The sequence below is a fragment of the Gavialis gangeticus genome, unplaced genomic scaffold, assembly GCF_001723915.1.
Source record: "Gavialis gangeticus isolate Ggan-Ray unplaced genomic scaffold, GavGan_comp1, whole genome shotgun sequence".
Classification (NCBI taxonomy): domain Eukaryota; kingdom Metazoa; phylum Chordata; order Crocodylia; family Gavialidae; genus Gavialis; species Gavialis gangeticus.
The window spans coordinates 68,674,763-68,683,747 of NW_017729033.1; the positions used below are offsets into that span (position 1 = coordinate 68,674,763).

Sequence of the window (8,985 nt, forward strand, 5' to 3'; positions counted from 1 at the left end):
TGTGCTCAAACACCACATCCTCCAATACCACATCCTCCCATTTTAAATCTAGTACAGACAGCTTCAGCTGAGAAAAAGCAACAGTATGGCCTGCTACAACTAACGTCCTGGATTAAGCACTAGAATGAATATTAGGTTACAATTTGAGTCATAGAACTAATACCATTGTATATTAAGAATAAATTTAATCTATTGAGTTTTGTCTATTGAGTTTTACCATTTTAGCTATTTACAAAAGAATGTTTTTCCCTTTACTATATACCTGAACTGCGTTCATTACAATAAGGATTACACCAAAAAGACATTAGTTAGTATGAGATTTTTTTGGTCATAAACTTTCACAATGCATTGCTTTTCAGGAGAGATACTTGGAGGAATTATATTTTTGTTTTCATTTTAACATTGTTACAGGATCTCTTGTGAGGAATTAACCTCAAGTTATGCCAGTGATGAATCCAGACGTAGGATTGAAAAACCACGTTGATATAAGAAATTTAAGTATTATCTCTGACAAAGATAAACATTCTTTTCCCTCTTAACCAGCACATGTTTTATGAAATAAAAGTGAGGTAGCCTCTTGATTGTGTGGGTTTTTCCTCTCCCGTCACAGAATCCTATTGTTTAAGGAAGTGGCCATTTCTGACAAGACATTGAAAAAATGTTTGCACTACAGTGGTAGCATGCTCTAGCCAGAACACTCCTAAACATACCCCATCTACCAGCTCCTACTGACATGCTTCACACCTGGAAACAGGCTGGGTGACCCTGCTCCGAGGATATCCCCAGCAGCCACTCTCAAGCACACCAAAAAAACAAGGTCTCAAGGGATGCTGCGGAGTAGCCTCCCCAGCATATTTACAGAGTTGGATGGGGGTGACCATATTATTTTAAAAGAAATCTAGGACATGCTGCCTCCTCCGCCAAGTCAGCAGGCTTGGCTGCTAGGCCCTGCTGCAGCCACAAAACCTGCCAGCTGTTAAGATCAGTGCAGTGGGGTTCTGGGGCCCTGCACCCCTAGCTGCTGACAGGCAAAACTCATGACATGGGTGGTAGGTTTTACACATTTTCTCCATGGGAATCTGAAGTTCATGAGCTAATCAGTTTAGTGAAACTGGCTATAACAGGATCCCACTGGGATCATCTATGTCACTCAGCCTGATCATCTCAAACATTTGGTTTTTCCACTTTAAATGCTTATAAATTACTGGATAATAAATTACTGCTTGTGGGAACAGTATTAGACTGGGTTTATACTCCGGTTATCATCCCTAAGAATTCCTCCAGAGGCTTTATTCTGTTGAATTATTTTCTCACCTTTCAAGGATACCACCACCCTACTTCAGTGCAGCAGGATCTCTGCTGTGTTATCTCCATTAGAAAAAAATGGGAATAAAGTTTATCTTAGCCCTTTCAGGTCTGCCATTTTTCACACTTTCAAGAAACCCCCGTCTCCCCAATACAAAAAACCTTTCTTTTTCTCTCTCATAAAATTAATCCCAAACCCAGGCTTGTATTTCACTATTTTAGTTCTGGGTAGCATTTTATATCACATTGTATTTATCCTTTCCATGAAACACTGCCCAAGTCAAAACCTGAGATGAAGTGATTTAAAATTGCTGGTATTAGTATTCAGTTATCAGTCACCACTGTCTGTTTCCCATCTCATTAAGATGGAAACTGCACATGTATTCCAGCTGAATGTCAGCTTTTCTACCCTACATATTTTTATGTATTCTCTTTTCTAAACAAAGCAAGTGAAGACAGGGGATCAGAAAGGTAGTTTAAGAGTGATGTTGTAACTGTGATAGTCCAGAAATTAGGCAAGACAGGAAAGGAGATCAGAATGATTTTCTAGGCTAAGGAAAGGAATAATAAACTTGGGGACCATGTGTTAAATTGACATCCATTGTTCATTAATCATAAAAAGTTTCTTAGCCCAGATTCAGCACTGAGGAGAGCATGAGAGATTCCTGGAGAGTTGTGCCCAATTAACAGCTACTTTGTCCCCATATATATTCATGGTCCATTGACTGAAGGGAATTAATGCATGAGATGGCAGCACCAGAAACAGCTGATGGCACTGGAAAACAGACTGAAGGCACAGCATCTCCTCAGGTTGGACAAAGATCTTGAAACACAGCGCAACAACTTTACTGCTGAAATGAGAAAGCTAATTAAAAAGCACCAAGCAGCCACGGTAAAGGAGCCCAAAGTGATGGCTAATGAAGAGAAGAAGCTTCAACAATACATTCAGGCCCAACAGAAGCAGCAACTGAACAGCTTCCTGGAATTGCAGGAGAGAAAATATAACCTCTGGAAAGAGCAGCTCAAAGAGGAGCTGAATGAGAACCAGAGCACCCTGAAGGAGAAGCATGAGTGGCTTTTCAAGCAGAGGAGAACATCCAGCATTTCCAGGCAAAGGAGGAGGCCAACCTACTGAACCACCGGCGGCAGTACCTGGAGCTGAAGTGCCTCCACTTCAAGCAGATAATGCTCCTTGGGCACCACAACTGGAGCAAGACCTTGTTTGGGAGGAGCTGGACAAGATGCAGATGCTGCTGTGCCAACACAAATCCATGCAGAATCTGGAGTTCCGCCACCTCAGCACCACCCAGAAAATGCACTGCAAGCTAATCTACCTGCAGCACTAGACTGAGCTCACCAACCAGCTGGAGTACAACAAGCAGCATGAGAAGGAACTACAGTACAAGCATGTCATGAAGGTCAGCCCAAGAGCCTGAAGTCCAAACAGCTATAAATCAAGAAGCAGTTCCAGGACACATGCAAGATTCAGACATGGCAGTACAAAGCCTTGCAAAACCATCTGCTGGAGACCATGCCAAAGAGCAAGCACAAAGCAGTGCTGAAATGGCTCAAGGAGGAGCAGACGTGCAAGCTGGCCATCCTTGCCAAGCAGTACAATCACAGCATTAATGAAATGCTCTCAACACAAGCTCTGCATCTGGACAAGGCGCAGGAAGCGGAGTGCCAGGTTTTGAAGATGCAGCTGCACAGGAACTGAAGCTGCTGAACATGTATCAGAGTAAAATCAAGATGCAGGCTGAAGCCCAACATGACCAGGAGCTGCGTGAGCTTGAGCAGAGGGTGTCTCTTTGCAGGGCCCTCCTGGAGCAGAAAATTGGGAAGGAGATGCCGGTGCTTCAGAAGGAGTGCACCAAGCAGATATGGAGCCTGCTGGAGCAGCAAGCCCATGAGATCAAAGCCTTTGACTTGGAGAGCATATGGGAAGGTTTTAGTAACATGGTCCTTTCTAACCTCTCCCCCAAGGTGTTCAGCCACAACTACCTGGCTGGTCCCACAATCCAACAGGGGGTGCAGGACCTCATTGGGGTCATCCTATGGGTGGCCCACCACAAGGTTGGGGCCATCCAACGCAAGGTGGACCCAGCCATGGGGTTACCCCTTGGGGCCCATGCAAGAGGTCTCTTGAGGTAGTGTGATAGGGGTCCACAACAGCCTCCAGGCTCTGAGGCAGACAGCCTCCAGGGGACGGACGGAGCAGGGCACGAGCAGGAGCACAAGTGTTACTTCACAAATATCCAGTGGTTCACACAAGACTGGTCACAGGATGAACACAAGCCACCAATTCAATGCTGCAGCCAGCAAAGCAAACAAACTCTGCCTTGCATCTCAAGCAAGACCCAAGAAGTCATCCTCCTGCTTTATTCAGCCTTGGTGCGGCCACAGCTGAAGTACTGCATCCAGTTCTGGGCTCCATACTTTAGAAGGGATGTGGAGAAGCTTGAGCGAGTCCAGAGGAGAGCCACGTGCATGATTAGAGGTCAAAAGACGAGGCCTTATCAGGAGAGGCTGCAAGGCATGGGACTCTTCAGCCTGGAGAAGTGAAGGCTCAGGGGTAATTTGGTGGCAGCCTATGAGTATATAAGGGGTGTGCATCAGGAAATGGCAGAACGTTTTTTCACCAGAGCACCATAGGGAAGACAAGGTCTAGCAGTCACAAACTGCTGGAAGACCATTTTAGACTGGACAGAAGGAAAAACCGCTTTACTGTCTGAGTCTCCAGAGTCTGGAATAGGCTCCCCCCAGAAGTGGTGCAAGCTCCTACTCTGGCTATGTTCAAGAAACACCTGGATGACTTCCTGCCCTTTGGGTAGGGGGCTGGACCTAATGATCTTGCAAGGTCTCTTTCAGCCCTAGCACCTATGAAATCTGTTAAATGTATCTTTGCCACCTTGAAGGAAATTTCTGCTTCACCTTGCCATGCCAAAGTATTACTCTTGTTTAACCAGTTGAGCTCTATACTCTCTCTCCTTTTTTATAATGAAGTCTTTATACACAAACTTGCAGCATTTCATTTTTTAAACCAGAGTGTAAACTTCAGTCATAAAAAGGGAAAAGGAGAATAGAAAGCAGACAAAAGCAACAGAGAACAACCATTGGTTCACTGAAGTTACAGACATCTTTTCACAATCCTTATGCAGACAGAACAAAGTACAAAGTCCTATTTCCTTATAAATAGAAAGTGCTTTGCATATTTGAGATACATGTTTTCATAAAAATTAAAATATTTTTACATTTTACATTTAAGGCCCATCTAAGAGTAACAAAATCCACAGGGAACTAGTCTAATGTAGAACAAAACAATGCACTGGGGGAAAAATACAAGCTTTTCTCCAGGAGTATAGGTTATAGCCATGTTGGTCTAAGGACATAGGCAGACAAGGTTCTTTAGGTGAATTTGATATTTTTTATTAGACCAACTTAAATAGTTGGGGAAAAAATTTTTAGCAAGCTTTCAGCTTTCAGAAAACCCTTCGTTGTTTTCTCCATGCTTCTTCGAACTTCTGCAATGGTGAAATTAGCTTCTTCCTCATGATCTTATCGTCAAATCATAAGATGCTGCAGTTTCATCACATCTACTTACTGAACAGAATATTGTAGAGCAACATACTGTTTTATCCATCTTAATTTTCAGCCATCATGAGTGACCATCCAGGTCTCTCAATGCTTCACATCACTAAATTCAAAATATGTAATTTACAATCTTCTTCTTGTCCTATCTCCAGTCCCCTCTTCCTATAAGTTCTGCTACCAATATTCTGCACAGGCCACTGCTTCTGGTGCTCATGTTGCCAAATCTTGTGGGGGTGCATTGTGGGGCTATAGGGCATCACAGGAGATGATCCATGGTTTGCTTCTCCTAGTAAACACATTGGTCGGCTGCATAGAGGCGCCAGGATTTCATGAGAAAGTTGCATCTGCTGTGACCCACTCTCAATCTGTTCAGGCTCCGCCATGTGTGGCATTTGTAACTGGAACTGGATGCTAAATCTTCACTAGGAGTAATTCCTCGCTTCCTCCATTGAACAGCTTTGTCGTCTAGTTTCTCCCATTCTTTTTGCCAGAGGGTAGTTCTGGCTGATTCAGGTGACGTGGTCAATTATACAGTAGAAGACAAAAAGCTATTTCTCAGTGAGAGACAACAGAGCGTTTGTTGATGTCCATATAACAGGTGGCAATCGTCTGACTCTTGCACCTGTCAGTCAGTGTTGCCAGCTACTTTCCTCCTGATGTAAAGGGGTGCTGTTCTAGTAGACTAGTTCTACATTAGATAGGTTCCCTGTATATTCTGTTAGTTTTAAATTGGGATTATAGGTAAAATGTAAAAATGTAAATTACAATAAATGATTAAAATGTAATATAATAGATCAAAGACATAATTCTAGAGTCTTTTCAACTATTCAAAAAAAATAAATTATACCTTCACATCTGGGAGCAGGGGGAAAGAGATGATCTTGTTCATATCTGAAACACTAAGAAATAAGGTTTAATAGGATGAAACAATCTCAGGTACTGGTACAGGCTGGGGATTGACTGGCTAAGCAGGAGCTCTGCAGAAAAGGACCTGGGATTTACAGTGGACAATAAACTGAATAAGCCAACAGTGTGCCTTTGTTGCAAAGAAAGCTAATAGCATACTGGGCTGAACTAGTAGGAGTGTTCCCAGGAGATCGAGGGAAGTGATTATTCCCCTCTATTCAGCACTGATGAGGCCACATCTGGAATACTGTTTTGGGCCCCCCATTACAGAAAGGATGCAGACAAATTGGAGAGTCCAGTGGAGGGCAACAAAAATGGTCAGGGCATATAACTTAAGAGGAAAGGCCAAGGGAGCTAGGCTTATTTAGTCTGGAGAAGAGAAGACTGAGGGAGGCTTTAACAACAAACTTCAACTACCTGAAGGGGGTTCAAAAGAAGATGGTGCTAGACTGTTCTCAGTGATGGCAAACAACAGAACAAGGAGCAATGGTCTCAAGTTGCAGAAAGGGAAGTTTAGATTAGATATTAGGAAAAACTCTCTCCTAGGACAGTAGTAAAGCACTGGAACAGGTTACCCAGAGAGGTGGTGGAATCTCTGTCCTTGGAGGTTTTCAAGACCCGGCCAGACAGAGTTTGGCTGGGATGATCTAATTGGGGATGGTCCTGCTTTGAGCAGGGTGTTGTTCTAGATGACCTCCTGAGGTCCCTTCCAACCTTAATTTCCTATGATTCTATGAAATCTAGGCTATGGCAGATAAGGGGGCAAGTCTTTGCCAGGAGACCTTCCTGACAAAGATTCTACTAGCAGCAGCTTCCCAGTTAGTTTGAGTGATCTAGTGTGGGTGACTGCTGATCACAGCTGTAACAGTATCACATGGGAAAGTGTCAGAGCAGGTGCCTAGCCTGATTACACTGCTTTCATTTTCTGAAAGATTTCAGCATGCAACCCAATGTTGAAAGCATTGTCTTAATGTAAAACCTTAGTGCACAGCATTATAACTTCTGCGAGACAGCTGAGTATGCAACACCTCCTTTCTTATGAGAACAGGGATATGAGTGAATACAACAATTGACTTGTTAAAATTAGAAATTGAAACCAAAGGGAAAACCCCTAAAAAAAATAAGAAAAGCACAGCACAAGGACTGACTCTGTGGGCCCTGCCACACATTTAAATTAAAGCTGGATAGAAACCAGCTATAAAAAAAAAAACAAAAACAAAAACAAAAAACTGTTACACATTTTCAAACACTGACTTTGTAGCTAGTTGGCTCTTTTCATAGCTGGATGGACACGTTTATGGGGTGATAATTGCTTTGCAGATATAGCCTGTCTAAATCTATTGCACAACTAACCAGTTAATTGTGTAACATATGTAATGTGTGGCCTGTAGGAGCCATAGCCATCAAGAAGAGCTACAGTGAGATGCCAAAGGTCACCTCAAGACTTCCTCTCTAACCAACTGTATGAGGGTAAAGGAATAGAAAAAAAAAAAGAGCAGGGAGGGAGAGAAGCCCCCAAACTGAGCAGATGAAGACAAGCATGCACTACCATTACAATCATTCATGTCAGAAAGACAGTTTATAACTCCTTTTATCTAGCGCGCACACTACTTTCTGCCTGCCCTCTGTCCCTGTACAGGTCTCCAGTGTGGCTGGGAGTAAGAGTATCATAAGAGGGGGACAGCAGTTCCCTATCCACAGCTCCAGTGCCCAAGGCAAGATCTAGATGACACACTTGAGGGTCTGGAACTTCTGGAACCACCCTTGAATCTGCTAAGTGGGAAGGGAGAAAAGCTCTGTGAGAGGAGTGAGTCAGGGAAGAGCCATCTAGAAAAGACAGGAGCGAGGGTGGTCCTCAGAGAAAAAATGGGGGTGAGAAGAAAGTGACAGCCACGGAGAAGGAAAAACACATTCTTGCTTGACAGAAGCAGGGAGTAACCACTGGAGAAAAGGGTTACATGGTTTAAAGAGGAGGGTCACTTGCACGATCAGGGGGCAGCAGGGCAGGCCCTACAAGGAGAGGCTATGGGACCTGAACCTGTTCAGCCTCCAGAAGAGAAGGCTGAGGGGGGATCTAGTGGCCTGTTACGAACTAGTCAGAGGGGACCAGCAGGCATTGGGGGAGTCCCTGTTTCCCCATGCACTACCAGGAGTGACCAGGAATAACGGTCACAAGCTGGCAGAGGGTGAATTTAGGCTAGATATCAGGAGGCGCTACTTCAAGGTGAGGGTGACTAGGATCTGGAACCAACTTCCAAGAGAAGTGGTGCTGGCTCCTACCCTGGGGGTCTTTAAGAGCAGGCTGGATAAACACCTTGCTGGGGCTGTTTGACCCCAGTACTCTTTCCTGCCATGGCAGGGGGTCGGACTCGATGATCTGCTCAGGTCCCTTCCGACCCTAGAAACTATGAAACTATGAAAGAGGGATAGAGAGTAGTAGAACGAAAGATGGCACTCATACCACATAGGAAGTTACAATGGTTTTGTGACTAGAATGAAAGCAGTCTTCAAATCCTTGAAGGGCTGCTATAAAGAAAAGGGGAAGCACCTTTTCTCTCTTGCTGCAGAAAGGAGAATGCAGACCAACGGCTTGAAGTCACAGCAAAGTAAGTTTACATTGGATATCCAGAAAAAAATGTTCACTGTAAAAACAGAGAGGCAGTGGAATAGACTACCTAGGGAAGCTGTGGACTCCCCATCACTGTAAGCATTCAAAAAGAGGTTGGGCAGCAGCCAGGTGGGGATGATCAAGGCCTGTGCTGTACCATGGGCATTTCCTATGCTTGTGGGCCTTCCTGGTCCACTCCCCCCCGCCCCCAACACACACACTTTTTCTGCTATACATGTTAGAGAGTTCTTAAGCCTTCCCAGAGGCATGGGGTGTTAGCTACAGCCAAGGTTGGGACTTTGATTGAAGTGTGCCAGTGCTCCTGTTGGGAGCAAAGCCAGAGGTTCCTGGCTAGAAGGTCTTGCCCCTCTGCTCAGAGGTTCCTGGCTGCCATGGTTCCTCTTGCCCTTCCAGACTGATCCCCATATTTGGGGTCAGGAAGGAATCTTATCCCACGGTCAGATTTATATGGACTGTGGCAGGTTTTGCCTTCCTCTATAGCAGAGGACATGGCTCTCTACCTGCAATCTCTTGAGTGATACTGACAACATTGTATAGAAGCAGGACATTGGCTG

The 8,985-nt window shown here is 44.4% G+C and overlaps 1 pseudogene; it reads left to right on the forward strand.

Moving 5' to 3' along the window:
* The first annotated feature begins 2,047 nt into the window (after positions 1-2,047).
* LOC109303653 lies at positions 2,048-3,456 on the forward strand (annotated as a pseudogene).
* The last annotated feature ends 5,529 nt before the right edge of the window (positions 3,457-8,985 follow it).